The sequence below is a fragment of the Anopheles aquasalis genome, chromosome 3, assembly GCF_943734665.1.
Source record: "Anopheles aquasalis chromosome 3, idAnoAquaMG_Q_19, whole genome shotgun sequence".
In the NCBI taxonomy this organism is placed as follows: Eukaryota; Metazoa; Arthropoda; class Insecta; order Diptera; family Culicidae; genus Anopheles; species Anopheles aquasalis.
The window spans coordinates 40,364,064-40,381,563 of NC_064878.1; the positions used below are offsets into that span (position 1 = coordinate 40,364,064).

Consider the following 17,500-nt stretch of genomic DNA (forward strand, 5'->3'; position numbering starts at 1 on the left):
GGAACTTCTTCTTGATAGCAGCACGAAAAAGACGTTGAAATATCTTGCTCAGTTCGCAACGCCTGGTGGACCTGGCGACGTTGCAATATCTAACCAAATCAGTTTCAATTGAATTAACCAACATATAGGCCCCGCTTGGCTGACCCCTTTGGCACTCGATGCGCCTCGTGAAATCGATCGGAATTTGCCTTCTTTCGTCGCGAGACAGAGAGAGAGAGAGAGAGAAACTCGAAGAGAGCGAGTGAAGTGTCGCAGTTCGCGGTCATCTCGCGGGCTGGCGTCGATGACAATCACACGACACCGACCTAGACGTTGCCTCGAGAGTTAACTCTCGATTGATTGTTGAACTAGTTCAACCGACAGGACAGACAGCAACGCAAACAGTGAGATCGCTTCAAGACTGAAGCGTGGTGGTGGTGACGATCGCGACGAATTAACTTTAATCGGACGACCGAAGCGACTGATCGGACGACCGAAGCGGTGGAACCCTAGCGCAGCAGTTTGGCATAAATTGGTCGATCGATTAGAATCGCTGCTGCTGTTGCTACGAGATAGAAGAAAAAAAAAACGATGAAAATGTTTTGTCAAATCCGACGCCCGCCGATTGCCACACGCGCCCGAGCTCGTGCGCGAGTCTCTAATCTCTCTGGTATCGTCGTCGCAATGTGCTCGCGGTGCTGTGGTGGCGTTATGTTGTGTGTCTCTGTGGCCACCACGCCAATTGTGCCCGCCCGAGTCCGAGTCCGAGTCCGCGTCGAAACCCCAGAACGTCAAAGCAACGGGTCAATCGATGTTAAGTAGTGCTTGCGGCGCTTCGGAGTAAGCGCGGCTTTAATCATAATTGATCGATGAGGGAAGGGCAGCGGAGGAGAACGGCGGCTGGATGCCGTGGTCACTGGTTTGCTTGCGCTCGCTACCGTCAGCTGATGCTGCTCGGTGAAATGAAGTCAGAAGCCAAGAATCTACGTGGCGATAAGTTGTCAAGGTACTTCATTTACTATCCGTGGAGCTGACTTCAATCTGATGGTTTAGCGATGCTCTCTGTATGTTTTTTAGCCTTTCTAGTACAATTCTCCAAACAAGAAAATTATACTCTCCTCTAGCTAGAGATCAGCATCCTAAACATCACATTCCATTGTAGATGAATTCGATAGAAGATAGTCAACAGCCGCTCGGTGGTATTGCGTCATTCTCTGGGCACCCTCTGGGGCTTGTCATCAATTGGGATCAACTTGGGAGAGAACTTGGGAGACACCGACCAGCAGAGCGCGTCTAGGGCGATCTAATTCGTTAACGCCCGATCCCGATGTAAGATTAAGATTAACAGAGAGAGAAAGAGACCTCCAAGAGCACTTCAAGAAGCCCCAGCGGCCAAACAAAGTGGCGTCATCTGTCTCCTCTTCTCTCTTCTCCTTCGTCGCTACATAATTGTCACCATTAGCACCAGCTTCTGCGCTCTGTGTCACAAAAACAAAAAAGCAAAAAAAAAACCCCTTCCAGCGACGATGTCCACCTTCCCTCCGCTTGCACTCGACTCGAAGTAGCTGCTGCCTCCTGATGTTGTCGTTTCAATGTCAAATGATAGCTCATCAGAAGCGGGGAGTAGCGGCTCCTCTGCCACTCCAGCAAACTAGCAATTAATCGAGGACAATTATTTGAATATTCGTTTTTCCCGCCAGTCCCCGGCCAGCGCTTTCTGCAGCAGCGGTAAAAGGGACCTCGATGCACCCTTCCATGGAAAAGGGTCTTTGTATAGGGGGGGCAGAGATGGGCAACATATGTTCTTCCGTTGTCCTGCCACAACGACCACCATCATCATGATCGTCGGTTCATCCTGTTTCCTTCCGGAGCGACCAGTGTTCCCTCGCGCACAACGGTCTCGGCAGCAAACCGCAACAATGCCCCCCCGGGAACTAGTACCACTTGATGCACACTTGATGGAACGCACGAGGGACCGGGAACCCCTGGACGCATCCTTACATCCTGATAGAATGTTGTCATTTCGCTTCTTTCGTTTTCGCTTGTTTGTTTCGATCATTTCCAGCATTTCGTTCTAGCGATAAAACCATCACCATCATCATCATCGTGATCAGCAACAGCAACATTGGATGCCGGTGTTTTCCATGCAAACGCGCACACAGAGAGAGCTCGTACATCCTGCTAACGATGAGGGACAATTATGTGACCGGCATCAGCACCGGCAGCGGCAGCAAAAAAAAGGGACGTGAAAAAAAAAATGGTAAAGAATGGAAGGCGCATCAATGCACCACGGACCATCGCACTAGGGCCCGTGGAAAAGGATGTGAACATACCAGCAAACAGCACCAGCAAGGGACGGTAAAAGGACATCAAATTAGGGAACTGGTTGCTGGTTGGAGCTTGTGTGAAGCGAAATCTAGCGCCAAGTGTCCCCCGGGAGACAAGTTGAGGTGTCCACAGTAACCTGTTGCACATGCTGTCCTTCTTGTTTATAAACTCGGTGCCGGTGATCCGATAAACGAATAAAAAAGAATTGTTTTGACTGTGACCATGGCCCTGGTTTTAAGTGTGCACAGCCTGGTGATGTTGGATTAATTAGGAAAAGCTCCCTTATCATTGGTGTATTATTCCCTTCCCTTTCAAACTTTTCATTCTAACGCTTTACACCACAAAAAAAAACAGAAACAATGTGTAATTGTTGGCTCTCGTACGGTTGCTTTTTGATCGCGAGCAACGACAGCGAAACATTGTGCTGCTTCTGCTGCTGCTGCCCGTGAGGTTAGTTGGCCGAATAATAAGGGCTTCCGAATGAGTCCGGGCACACGACGCTCGACACGGGCCCAAAAATCTGCATCTGCCCTGTAGTGGTTCCACTGTGGCCGCACCGAGCTGTGCAGCTGAAAGCGAAACGTCGACGAAGGTGAAGAAGTGGAATGGATCCAAACATAATTGCATTTAGATTCCGGCGCACACCACAGCCAACGATGACATGATCGTGTCTGTTCTGCGTGTCACACACAGTAGCAAGCAGCCGCAGCAGCACTGGCAGCCGGTTAACATTTTATTTAATTTAAATATAAGCACGAGCAATTCATAACACCAGCGCTCGCTTTTTTTTCTTCTTTTCCTTACTTTTTATTACCCTCCACTCATGTTCTCCCTCTGCCCCGTTTTTATCTCTTGCTTGACACTCCGACCCCGATGACAACAACGACGCCGGGACGCGGACGATGACGACCACGGAAGCACTGGGTGCTCGGCGCACTGGAGCATAAAAGTGGAATCATAAATTCGTTAACAGCGTTGTGGGACGCGCGCGCGCCACGGAGCACTCACTTGTTCGCCGTTTAGTTCTGCTTCTTCTTTGTCTTTGGGGGTTTTCTCGGCGTCTATGGCGCCTCTCCAGTCTCCGTTTTGGAATGCGACAGTGTCGAGTGGAGAACGATTTAGCGAACTGTCGTTTGCCTTTCGCTAAATCCGCTGCACGATCCGGCGCTGATCTCTAGGAGGTTGTTGGATCAACACAAGGGCGCGATCGACACTTTCTTTCCGTTCTTCGCTCCCTGCGTTGAATGAGGTGCGAACGAACGATTTTGCGGCCTCCAGCGTACAATGTGTTCAGAGCGAACAAGCGGAAAGGTGCGTGAAACTGTCATCACCCCGATACCGGCAGCAAGATTAATGCATCCACACCGGACGCCCGGTAGCATTAGCACCATGAATTAGCTGCTGCTGCTGCTGCTGCATTTGGTGATTGGCGAAAATCCATTTGAAAATCTATTTTCTGCCTGATCCTCTTCCATGGTCACCTCGCGCGAATCGCGAGCACGCAACTCGCGCTTAAGCTTCCTTCTTCACTCCTTTTCTCTCCTTCTCTTCTGCTCCCTCTCTCTCTCTCTCTTCATTATTCAAAATAATCCCCCGCGGGGGTAGTGCTGAAGCACCGAAGAATCGAAAATATCACTTCTTTCTTGCTTTTTGCAAAAGACGAACAAAAAAAACTGAAAAGATCAACCACATCGACCGCACACCGGCCATCGGGCTACCGGAACAGAAGCTGCCACCACTTGCCATCGCCACACTATCCCGAAAAAAAAAACCCAGTAGCCAGTCGCCATTATTATATGCTTAATTAATGAACCATGCTGCGATCGACCACCAAACCAGACCAGACCAACAGCAGCAGCAGCAGCAGCAGCATCATCATCGTCGTCGTCGTTGTGGCGCGCGCGCTCGTTCGATCGCGAGAAGAATGCTCACTGCTTTCGGCACTGAACAACAGAGCGACGGTGATGCTACGGTCCTACTGTTCTGCCTCTGCTCCCCTTCCAGCACTAATCTTTGTAAAATATTATGAAAATTTCTGTGTTAACAACGGGGCACCGGTGGAATTCCTTGAACGCGACTCGAACGCGGTTTGGCCTTTTCGGCGTTTTGAATGCCGAGCACACTGGCCACAGCGGGACCAAGAACAGACCGAGCGAAAGAGAGCAGCACGCGCTACTCTCCTTTCCCTTACCGCACACAGGCACAGGCACAGCGAAGCGAAGCTCACAGAAAACGGGGAGATGAAATTATGAATAATCATATTTCTTGGACCATCCTTTTGCACCGGATCGATCCGTGTGGTGATGGTGCTGGTGCTGGTTGAGGACCAGGGGGTTGAGGTTTTCATCCTGGCTTGTGCGAAGTCATTTTTATGTTCCATTCAACCACTCCGGCGTGGCCGGTGGTTAAGGCGTTGAGCAGCATGATGGCAGCAGCATCGTGGTGACGATTCCCGAATCCGCGAATGAGGAGCATCAAGACAGTGGCCCGTCTACCTGCCGCCGGCGCAGCACACCATGGCGGCCATGATAACAAAAAATTAAAACCAGAAGCCAACATCTTAATGACAAATGATTTATTGTAATGAATAATAATAAAACTTTCTGCTCCGCTCTCTGCACTCCTCCTTCTGCTCTCCTCCTTCTCTTTTATCAAAGTTTTCGGCCGAACCCGAAAAAAGGGGGTACGCTTTGGCGTGATAAGTGAAGTCTCGAGCGTTCGGTTGTTTTCGGAAGTTTTACAAAACGTTCTCAGTCCCCCCCCCCCCGCCCGCTCATCGATCGAACTGTTGCGATAAGAAGCGGTAACGGCCTCTCCTCCGTACAGAATGTGCAACAGGACAAAAGGTGTTTGTCTCCCGAGAGAGCGACGCCAATGTTCCGCGAGGTGACAAGCTTCGGTGGCAGATTTGTGATTTATTGAGCGCGCCTGATGTGGCCTCGAGGAGGAAAGAGTTTCTACCAGTTTTTTTTTCCTGTTCCTGCTGCTGTTCCATTACAGTACACATCACTAGAACGCACGTCAGTGGCGTACCAGGCGTTCAGGAAAGATGCACATTGCGCCACTTGCACGCCCCTAAAGGTCACAACTAGCGAGCGTACTTCGAGTGCGAGTGTCGCACGCTTTCGCAACTCACTCCACGGCGTCTTCTTCGGCTGGCCTGGCGCACACGATCCGGATGACGCCGATCCGGCCACCGATTGCATTTGCCATCAATTGAAATTTATCAATCGATTGATATCAATTTTAATCAAAACCAATCTCGATCCGCGACCACTGCGCCAACCGAGGGGCCATCTCTCATATCATATCATATCATGTATGCGCGCTGCGCTACTGCAAACGCAAACAAACCCCCCACCCCCCCTGTTGACGCACACGATTTAACGTGGATTCGTCTTAGACGAGCGTGACCAAAGAGGGAGAGCGTGGCGCGTTTGTCTCCCTGGTCTAGGGTGCAACTCGTGCTCAATTTAACGCGAGTTGATTTATTCGGAGCTGCGCGTTGGAGCCAACTAATCTGACCGTTACATAGTTTCTTAATTGAACGATTCATACGCATTCGTTCCGCGTGACAGCACGCCCTACAATTGTATGTCAAACATATGTTAGCGACGGCACCGTCAGTGAGCATCGAAATGACATCACGAGCCACGACGGCGTTAACAGGGCGGATGGAGAGAGCAGACGTGTTATCGCAAAAAACCCAGACCTCCTCCCGGACCGATAAGCTTAAACCTTAAAGCCACCACCACCAGCATAACAGCAGCAGCAGCAGCAGCATAGCGCCACCATTGGACAAACTATGCAAAACTTCCATCAGGAAGTAGACAGCCCGGGTGCTTCCGTCCTGCTGCTGCTGTGCGGTATCGAACGTATGGTGATAAGCGACGAAGAGATCTCACTCACCACGCCGAGAAACCATTGGGCCATTGAGGTCAATGGCAAGCGACATGCAAAAAAAAAATTGTTATGCCGGTCCGGGGAAACGGAAAGACAAAGGAATTTGGCTGATCGGCGTCACGCTGTCAAAAGTGCAGCAGCGGAGGCGCTCTCCAAGGGGTCAGATAGTGTGCCCATCCGTGTGCGTGCAATCAGGGTGCGTGCGTAGCGTAAGGGACTGCACTTATGCACTCACCAAACCATGACCTAAGGAAGTCGAGTGCCAGCGAAAACATGATTAAGCAAACGCTGGCGACGGCGACGATGAGAAAGAGAAGAAGATACGTAACCGTTACCGCTTTTTTTTTTATCGTAACTTTGACCCTCCGGAGGGGTACCGGCGAGTAGTTCCGGGTTTCCGGGTATTGTTCGCCACCGGAAGGACGTCGCCGCCAACTGCCAACTGCCAGCATGGGCATGAGCATAACGGATCCACAAAGCAAGCCTTGAGAAATGTTTGTGGGTGAAGTGCGCAGTGTTGCGATAAGCCCCCGGATGACACCATCCTGGCCAGGGGGATCACAGAAAGGATTCTAGAGGAGAGGCCACGAAGAAAGGAAACATTTTGTAATGCCACCAGACCCCACGGCGATGCACATGAGGTAAGGCGACAAACAGAACCAAATTGAACGATTATGTGCCACCCTCAAAGCCCTCTGCCATCATCTCGATGCAACCCCTATGCTATCGAGACGGGGGTGCGATTCCTGGCGTTGTGTGGGTTGTCGTTTTTTTTTGTTCTGTTTTGTTTCTCTTTTTTGTTGCATTTCTTCTGCAACACATCATTCCGATGCATCGAGTTCGATCGTTTAGGGAACTTCGCTTACTCTTTCTTTCTTTCTTTCTTTCTTTTCTTAACGGACAAGGGGAAGCTTCGAAGGAAGTCCCCAGAGTCCCCAGAGTCTTCAGCAACAAACTGTTGCTCCCTTTTCCATGCAAGCTTCCGCTTATGCTGGTATCCCTCTGGCACAAAAAAAAACAGGACGGGACGGGACACAGAACAGAACAGAGCATAAGAAAAAAAAACTGTCAGCGTCAGCGCAAGGTAGCGTGTGGCAGGAGTAGCGACAGCAACATAAAAAAAACAACATAAAACAAAACAAATAACGACCCAACCAGTGTCACAAGCCTTTTGTTCCATCACGGGCAGTTTGTCAATCTGACCGGTGGTCAGGGTACGAGTGCTTGCGTGTGCCTGTGTGCGGAGGACAGCAATAAACGTCACCTTTATCTGCCGTTTTGGAGGCTCGTGCGCGCGCACGCCACGTCTAAGGTGACTCAATCAATTCGAAATCCGCGCCACTTTTGGCACCCTTGCGTGCCCCACCGGAGTGGGGAGTGAAGTGACCGGAATTTGGACATGCGACAGGTGTGCAACCCCACACATTCCAATGCACCGAAGTGTGGATGCAAATGTGCATAAAAGTGTTAAATGATAAATGAAGTGAAAAATGAATTAATCGCGAAAATGAATTGATCGCAAGAATTCTCGTCTTTGGGTACTCAGGTCGGGTCGATCAGCAGGAGTTGTGGAGTGACAAAAGTCTTCAAACTTGCTACCACTTTATGCTTTAATGCTGCAGCAAACGACATCACGATCGCTCTAGAAAGCTACGCAAACACTCTGCGCCACTTGCGTTTGCTCTGTAACCACAACCACAAACCATGCCCCTGCATGCCCCTTCATTCTCGACAGACTGTCCACCGAGTACACTTGTTCTTTTCTCCCATCCCCCTTCCTGGCCACACCGCAACCGATGGCCAAAGATCACCATAAAGTAAAATACTTCGAAAACCGAACATAATCACTCTCGTTCGTCCATTCGTAAAAGGTGATTGCTACTGAAATTTATTTCTCCTGTTTTATGTATGTTTGGCTGCTGCCGGTGCTGCCGGTGCTACCGATGATGATGATGCCTTGTCTTTTTTTTGTTGTTGTTGTTGTTGTTGTTCATTCCACGTTGCTCCAACCCTCGTTGCGTTCCTGTTGCGATGCGTTTGGCGCGCTTGATACTCTCGCACGCACACGTTCGCGTCGAAGGAAATATTTTTATTTATTTGATATTTTCCTACCGACGGGGGGAGTGTTCGATCGGGGCGATCCTCGCACGCTTCTCTTCCTCGCCAGCAACCACAGTGTCCACTCGGTCGTCGTCGTCGTCGTCGTCAGCAGCTTCGTCATCTTCATCACTGTCAGCAGAACAGCAACATTGCGGCATTCTTCGCGCAACCGCGGTCGTAGTATGCGTTGACCGACAACAGCCCGCGACGGCGACAACAACAACAACAACGAAGACGGCGATGACCAAGACGACAACGACGAAAGCACACATGATCCCTTTGGTAACTCGTCGATGGTGCTGCTGCTGCTGCTGCTGGCTTACGAGACAAATCGAGAGCGTATGCAATTTTTAATGCATTCTAAATACACACAGCAAGTTTTTATGTTGCCTTCCTCCCTTGTCCCCTTCTGCACTCGTCACCGCCCGGGGGGTACCCCCGAAGAGAAGGGAGGGAGATGGATTTCTTATGCTATCATCTCCTTCTCCGCCTCTCAATCCTCCGTCAGTCCTTTCAGACTTGCTTGCTCGCCTGACGCTCTTCATTCCTTCCATCATCTCCAAATCATCAACGGTCCGCGGGGGCCGGTCAGCAGCAGCACCGGAGAGAGAGAGAGAGAGAGAGAGAGAGAGAGAAGCAGAGAGACTGTTCACCGCAACCGCCACCTCCGGACGATGGTGCGTGCGGACGCGCGCTTCTTTATCCTGCTTCCCTTATCCCGACAGCATTTCAGAAGCAGACACAAGGTAGAGAGAGAGAGAGAGAAAGAGAGACAACGAGGTGCACCCTACCCTCACCAGGTTCTTCTCCTTCTCCTCCTTCTCTGGGGCCTTGTCAGCTACTATCAATCTTGCTCGCGTCCTCTTGTATCGCTGCTGCTGCGTCGTCAAGCCCTTTTCTTATCTCAACTCCACGCCGTTTCGCCATTGCCCTTTTTGTCCATCTCGGGACCCCCTCTGGACCACCGCTCCTCCATCCTCGAGTTGATTTTGTCCTCTCTCTCTCTCTCTCTCTCTCTCTCTCTCTCTCTCTCTCTCTCTCTCTCTCTCTCTCTCTCTCACTGGTACTTTTTCGCGCATCTCTGGCCGGTCGGCGCGCGTAAGTGTTCCCAATTTACACATGTTCGCTCATTCCATTCTTCCTCCTTTCTCTCTTCGCCCATTTCCCCTCCTGGGCACCGGTGTGGACACATCAGAGCAGCGACAGACAGAACAGTTCGTCATTCTTCGGTCAGCGCGGGGTTTTCGCGGGGATCCGCGCTCCAGTCTGATGATGGTTTTTGGGTCGAAGACGGCGACCGGGGAGGGTTCGTCGCTTGAATTTCATACAAAAGACTTCAATCACTCGCCCTCCAGCGGGTTGAAGAGATATCGGCGCGGTCGCGAGCACGTGAACGAACGAGAACGAGGACGATGATCATGCGTTGCCAAGCTAAGCCCTCTAAGAGCCAGCAGCGGTCGCTTGCTGATCGCGCTGATCGTGGACGCTTAAAAAGACGAGAAACACGCTGAGGACAGTGCGGTGCACGGAGCGGACGAAACGTCGCGCAGCAAATAATTACTAATCAGACGACTATTAACTGGATTTCTTTAAATTAAACAGCTCGCGACACATACACATGCACACATGCTGTTATTGTCTTTCGCACGTCACTGTGTGTGTCTCTCTCGTTTTGCGCTAGTATCACCAGTTATCGATCCATTCCTGTTACCTCCTGCTGCTGCTGCTGGTGGTAGCGAGCGCCGTTGGCGTAACTAGATTGTATCTCTTGTCCGCAGCCAATCGCGGTAAGCTATCAATGCGGCGTCGGTGCAGTTAAGCAGTAGCAACAGTAGCAGAAGAAGGGAGAGACCCACTGGGACCTCATCTCTTCCCTCAGCCCGTCCCGGAGGTCGAGGAGGGTTGAGTGACAGCTTCGGCAGGCGGCTGACAGTTCAGCCACCGCCATCCGCGGTGGACATCCGCCATGTTCCGCACGTTCACGGCGGTTGTTTGTTCTGTAGTAGGTTGGCCTCGTCCTGGCTGTCTGTCTTTCTGTCTGTCTGCCTGCCAGCTACCAGCTACCGGTATTAATTAATGCTACCGATCGGCCCCGGCCGGCGCGTTCACTCGTTCGCGGTCGGTTGCGATCATCAGTTCTCGCGCTCGCGCTCGCGCACAACTCTTCTCTTCTCTTCACAAATCATTAAGCAGATAGCGGCGGTCTGATAGTGCTAGCAGAGCTGAAGGGAGGGCGGGTAATGGATCATCATTTTGAGAGGGGAAGGGGAAGTTACATTAGCGGTTGACCACATTGCCACAGCGACACCAACTGCATTGATTCTGCATTCACAAGTAGATAGATTGTTTCGTTTTGCACCAAGAAGTTTTTAACAAGTGGTGGAATTTCTCGAAAAATTCCCATTGTAAAAGCGCTAATCCGCGCAAATCTAAAACATTCGCTCAAATAATCATGATGAATACAAGCTCTTATTACTTCACAGGTCTGAGAAGTACTAATTTCTCTATTGATAATTTAAAAGAAAATCCTACGATAAGCGCCATGACAACATTCTCTGCAGAGAACTAGTATCTAGCGTTTTCCAAAAGCAGTTTTTAGAAAGAACCTCTTTGTGGTGCTTCTTGACATCCGCTAGTAGCATTTGTACCCTTCCAGATAACAATAATGGTTGAAAATTTGGTGCCACTATCAAGGACTAAACAGAGCTACTGCTTAGAGGTAACTGCCATCAGTAATTCTATTTTTAAATTACTTCTACACGATACATAAAGTATTCGCGAACAGTGTTGCTCATTCTGAGATACTGAGATAATCTTTTTACGTGATTTGACAGCTTTTTTAAAGTTCGTACTTGCTCGCGACACGTGCATTCACGATTTCGAGACGGATTTGTATGGAAAGATGGTTTTTTGTGTTATTTTACGTCGAAAAATTCTCCAGCTTTCGCTGTCATGTAGACATGTCCATCACTTTCTCCTTACGCGCGCATATCTCCAAAATCTGTTTAGACCAATTCATACTTAGTTGATTATTTTATGTTTATCCTTTTTTTTTGTTCAGATAATTATCAAATACTCATCTTCTTCATATCAAAGACTGTGATAAAAAGCAGTAGTTGAAGCGATAAAGCTCAACATGATCTACTCACAGTTATTGTAAACACCTTGTTCTAATATATCGAGGATCTATCAACTGATCTAATGTAAGTAGCACACAGATGTTTGAAATCGCTTAAATTATCAACATGAATTATAATATACTGTTGAACCATTGCACTTCCTTGAAAAAAAAGGAGCTTCCGGGCGTTAATCTAGGAAAAATCTAGGATCACCAGCTCCATAGCTAATGTATCAGTGAATGTTTGATCCTATCCACCATCCGTTCTCCGAAAATGCCACACAAAAAAATGCCAAACGCGACACAACATTGACTGCATCTCTTTTCGATCAGCGGCAACTGAGCTACCGATGCATTCACGCTCTTCACTGACCGTCCACCGGGCTGATGGAATGTTGTATCGTGGTATGTCTCGCCCTCAGAATGCGTTGTCTTGTGGTCAGCGCATGGAGTGTGCATGTGTGTGTCGTGGCAATAAACCGCGAATCTGCTGATGCTGATGCAAAAGATTGATGGCTGCTACCGGACCAATAAAGCAGGCAGCAGCAGCAGCAGCAGGTTAATGCCGCAGACACCGACCTGAGCAAGGTATCCAAAGAGTTCAGGAATTTCATTGCCAGACGGGGACGGCGAACAAGGGGGAGGATCAGACAACGCATCGCATCGCATCGCGATTGGCAACGGACGAAAACAGACGAACGGATTAACGGCAGCAGCATCCTAATCCCGATCACAAGTGCAGTCCAGCTTCTCGGCTTTTGAGCCAAAGATCGTCTGCTGCAGTACCTTGGCAGCAGCTTGAAGGAAGAGGAGGACTCATTTTTTCGGGGTAGACGGGGACACAGGCTGCATAATCATATTAATAATGTTTGCGCTTGCGCTTGTCAACGTCCCCGGACACAGCATACAGGTTGGTTCGTTGCGCTGCGCAGACAGACTCTCTCTCTCCCGGTGCGGAGAATCGGTGATTTTGGAATTCGCATTAAAGCTATGATTACGCTCCCTCTCCCCCTAGCGAATGGCGAGGGCAGGGGGGGCCGGATCGATCGAGCGAGGATGCCCTGCCCTCTGCTCGGCCACTGACGACTTAAAGCCCTCGGGACGATTATCGGGACCGTTCTGTTCTGTTCGTCGCGATTTCATATCGTCGTTATCGTCAATTCGTCTTTGAATTTCATTTTGTCCATTAGCCTGGCTTGCAGCCCAGATGCTGCTGCTGCTGCTGTTGCTGCTGGTGCCTGGCTTCATTCAAATTGTGTGTGCCCTTCACCGACAACCGATGGACCGATCGCGCGCGCCCGGTTGCACCCGAAAAATCCATTAAAAATGACTCCTTACACGGCAGGTCCCTCCCCCCCCCCTGACTCGTTTGCTTCCCTTTTTCTGCGTTGTCTGCATGCCTGCGGGGTCCCTCGGGAGCTTAAGGAGCAGGAGTGAGCGACAGAGAGAGAGCGAGAGCGAGAGAGGACGAGAATTTTAATTCATTCTCGATTCAAATTTCTATTATCCCTGCAATTGCACCGCGGTTGCATCCCAGAAAAGGGGAAAAGGAGTGAAGGAGGGCGGTGAGGAATACCCCGAGGGTTAATTTTGTCCTCTCGCCGGGGCCTCTCTCTCTCTCTCTCGCTCTTTCGCTCTCGTTGGAGCGGCCTCGAGATGATTATAGTGGCCGTTGGGGTCCTCGCGGACAACGACGACGATGACGGACTCTCCGATGGATGCTTGCCAAGTGTTTGGCCCCACTGATGACTGATGGATCGATGGCGCACTGGAAAGCCAGGGTGCAACCAGGGACCCCTTTCGTCCCTTGAGGCGCTTCCGGGCATCATTACGCGGGGCGAGAGGGTGACTCCTCTCCGGAGGAGGAGGACGGTGTTGGTCCCCCGAAAATGATCGTTCGACAACCTGTCTGATCCCTGAGCCGAATTAGATTCGATCTCCGGGGTGTTCAAGCATTCGAGGAGAGAGAGAGAGAGAGAGAGAGAGACCAAACAGTGGCCGAGGTGCATGTTCGCGAACCGTTTTTGGGCCCGGGACCCCGAGGATCGGGAGCTTAATGAACGTTTAATTTCAGAAACCACACACAACCACAGGACTTCCTCTCCCTCTCCTCGCCGGTCTTCCTCATCTTTTTGCACTCATCACTCATCGCACAAGGCTCATGATCATCCCCATGGGCCCCTGGTCAGCGGTCAACGGACTCTACCCGGTCGACCAGCGACGGTTAATGCTGCCGGTTTTTAATTGAAAAACCTGCGCCAACTACTACTTCTGCTCATGGTGCTCCTCATGCAGTTGCTGTTGATGCTGTTGAGGGGCCCCGGGTGGCAGGTCACCGGGGACATCCCACCTGATTGCTCGTTTTCGGTCCAGAACCTCCCTCAGAGGCTGATGGTCGCGCGCGTCTCGTTTGAAACGCATTTCGTTGGTTCTCGATCGGGACCGCGCGATGCATTGATTCCGGTGCGTCTGGTCTGTGACGCAGCGAATCGGCCGGGGTTAAATTATGAGGCCCCGTTGGCCTCTCTCTCTCTCTCTCTCTCTCCCTGTTTCTCTCCCCATGACGCTTCCACACGCATTGTTACAGACCGCCCGAAAGCCATCCAGAGAAATTTGCACTCCAGCACCGAAAATATGATCGCAGCATCAGTTTCCCTACCTCCCTGCTAGTCCTCAGCGGGCAGCTACTATCTGCATTCACAGGATAGGACCACGGAGGCGCAGCAGCTTGCCGAAGATGGACAGCTCTTTATAAATCAATCTCATCAACTGTCAATGTTTGCTGGCTACTGTATGTGCTGGAGAGGCGGAGGTACATACTCTGGCGCAAGTGCGAGTGCCTCTTACGCACCTCCTCCTCCCCATCCTCTTCTTCGTTTGTTCCTGGGGTCCACTTTTTCGGGTTCGGTTTTATGCGTTCTCTGCCGCACCTCAACGCGCACCGCGCACCGTTAAACTGTTGTGTGAAATCTTGGACGGACAGACTGAAGAAGAAGAAGAAGAAATGGGGAGTTGCATTCTGCGGAGTTGGATTCTTTTCGAGGGAAAAGTCGTTCGAGAGAATGGATTGGAGGTTCATTAACACGCAACCCATTTATTGTTTGCAAAACAATACACAAAATGAGCGTCCGTCCGCAGTCGCAGGGTGGTAGAGCGGGTGGCGGTTTGACTCCTTTCTTATCGCGCTTTATCAAAGACCGGGAGAGGGGAGGGAAAGTCGTGGCTTTGGTTCGAAAATTTGTTCACTACAATGTACCTGTGAGCCGTAGCGTACGGGAGCGTACCAACGCATTAGCACCTAAAGCACGTCATACCTGGGCAGAGGAAGGAGAAAGGAAGAAAGAAGAGCGAGAAAAAAAGCCGAGATTAATATGTTGCTATAGAATGGTTCCATCTAGAATCAGACGCATTACAGATACATGACGTAACATGACGTAAATTTCTGTGATTTTATGTACCAAGAAAGCTGTTCATTTATTGTATTTTTTTAATAGAAATATATTCCCAGTGGTTTTGAAAATGTTTTGTCCTGTGGCTATTGTGCTTTTCCCAAATAGTTATTCAATTTAAATTGCCTTTTAATTCCACAATCTGTATAGGCCAATAGCATTCAGAGTTCCTTCTTACTTGTTGTCTCTGCACAATTAAGTTGCTTCTAGCCGGACTGGCAAGCTACTAAACGAAGCAATTTCACTGCATCATATGAGTTAGCCTTAATAAAAAGAAGAAAATGATTCCATATGTACCTTTTTTTTATTTGCTTGAGTTTATTACATTGTTTATGATGAGAATCTTGTATGTTTGTCGTGACTATTAACTCATTCTTCGAGATCTTCATGCTTTCATGAACAACACAACTGATTGAGATCACCGTGGAATATTGATAATGAGCTTTGGTGAGGACATTTAATTTATTCCAGACCTGAACGATGCTGCTTGAAGTATGCAAAACCTTGTTGTTCAAGCAATAAACACCTCTTTTTACTCCTAGAGCGTACTACTGGTTGAGTTAGTCAAAAGAAAGTATATGGCCTCTCGCATAGGAATTATAATAAAGGAGCATAGCGATGATAGAGCCGTAGTTGAAGATGAATTGTTATGCTTCGTTTGTTCTTAGCACCATATACTTCAACTTCGGATTCGAACAACAGTTACCTGTACATGAATCCATCTTACTTAATTAATCTGGTCTAATTCAGTGATTTCTCAATTCTAAATACCTCATCAACCGGTAATCTATCCAAAATACTTTTTGTCTCTCAATATTTCCACTGTACTACGTATTAATTTTTTTTCTCAGGTTTATTTTAATATCCTGGTCCCATTTCCTTCGCTCTCAGCCCCTGGGAGCTATACACATGGTTTGCTTCCTAAGGGCCGTAGGTATTAATAAATATGCAAATGCCAGAAATGTTTACTTTAGAAGAAACTTTTTTTCTTCAAATTATTTTTCCCCAAAAATTAAATACTAGATTCCTTATGTTCCCTTATACGGAATCGAACATCGGACAACCCGGGACTCGAAATAGTTCAAACAGACACCGGCACGGTACCAAAAATTTCCGCACAAAATACTCGAAAAACTGCCAAAAAATTGAATCCTACAAAGTGCCCTAATTCACGCAACCAAACCATTGTGCGCCGTATCACGCGTCGTTGTTGTTTTTTGCCTGATGGTGCCTGATTGGTCACCCGGGACACCACCACCGGCCACCGGTTGCTTATGGCCGGTCAGTCAGCTTATGGTCAATGCTATGCGCATTTCGCGCAATAAAGTCCGTCGCAGGCGGTCCGCTCGAGCGAAAGCACGCGCACGTTATGCGAACGATTTCGCGTCCCGACCCGACCCGGGGGTTCGGTATGTGGCCGGTGAAATCGATCACAATTCGATCGATCGCACCGTGCCTGTGTGCATGTTTATCACTACAAAACAACCACGGACGCACGGACGGACGGACGCACGCACGCACTGTACGATTGGGTCACAAAAATTTGTTGTGATTAAATTTCACAGATTTGCGGAATTCGGTTCGTCGCCGTCGTCCAAGGCGCGCCTCTGTTCCTCCAATTAAACCGCCGCGCGGAATCGGCATCGTCGGTGCGAGCAATTACGATCGCGAAGCGGTGCCACGGTGCGGTGTGGTGTGGTGTGGTGAAGTGGTGGTAGTTGCAGAAGGTGCGAAGTAATTTTACCATCTTCGGACACTAGAGTGCCTCCGTCCCCTTCCCCGGTAGTCCGTCATCCTTGGACGTGTTTACATGCGGAAAGAAATGTCGCGTCGCTCTCGCTCAAAAGAAGAAGGATTCTTGTCTCCCGGGAGGAACAGAACCAAGGAACGAGAACGAGCGCTTGGGAGTGCTGCTCTGGTAGGAAATGACCATATCTATCTAGGTTTCTTTTCATTTATTCCTGTACCCATGTTCCGATGAAGCGGTTTCGATGTAGTACACATCTCGCAACACACTTCACCTTCGCATCGTGCTCGATAAGATTAGCTGCCGGAAGCTGTGCTAATGAAAAGGCAAACTAAGCTGACGAACCAACCAACCAGCCAGAATCAGAAGCCGTCGGTGACATTCCTTTCTTGCTTCTGCTGGAACCGAAACTGGAGTTTTCGCAAAATATTACCGCCCCGAGTCGCCAGTGGGCTGGAATGCCGGAATACGCTCCAGCTCCGATGATGATGAACCACCGCGCAGCGCAAAGGAGGAAGAAAAACCTGGCTGGAACGTACCGAAAGCGGTAGCAATCACGGCCATCGCGCGTCCTTTATCATCATTATCATTCACCTCTCGAGCGGTCGCTCCACTCCGCTCGGCTCGGCTCGGCTGGTTAATGCCCCGCGGTTTTGTGCCCGGAGATCGCGTCTCCAACGGTAGCGGCCGGTAGCGGTGGTGCGAAGGGAACACAAAAACCACCATCTTGAGCCCAGGACAGGACAGGACAAGGCAGGACAGACGGATGCATGCAGTGCAGCAGAGGTGGATCGATGGATCGCCACCGTATTTTCACCATTTTCGTCGCGAATGGGACATCGATCGCGATCGGTCGCTCGCTCTCGAGGGAGAGAT

General features: G+C 49.8%; 1 protein-coding gene across 1 annotated transcript in view; it reads right to left on the reverse strand.

The window, feature by feature from the left end:
- LOC126576152 (uncharacterized) overlaps positions 1-17,500 on the reverse strand; it is an 89,318-nt gene that overhangs the window by 47,517 nt on the left and 24,301 nt on the right. The gene's annotated exons all lie outside the window — the stretch shown is intronic.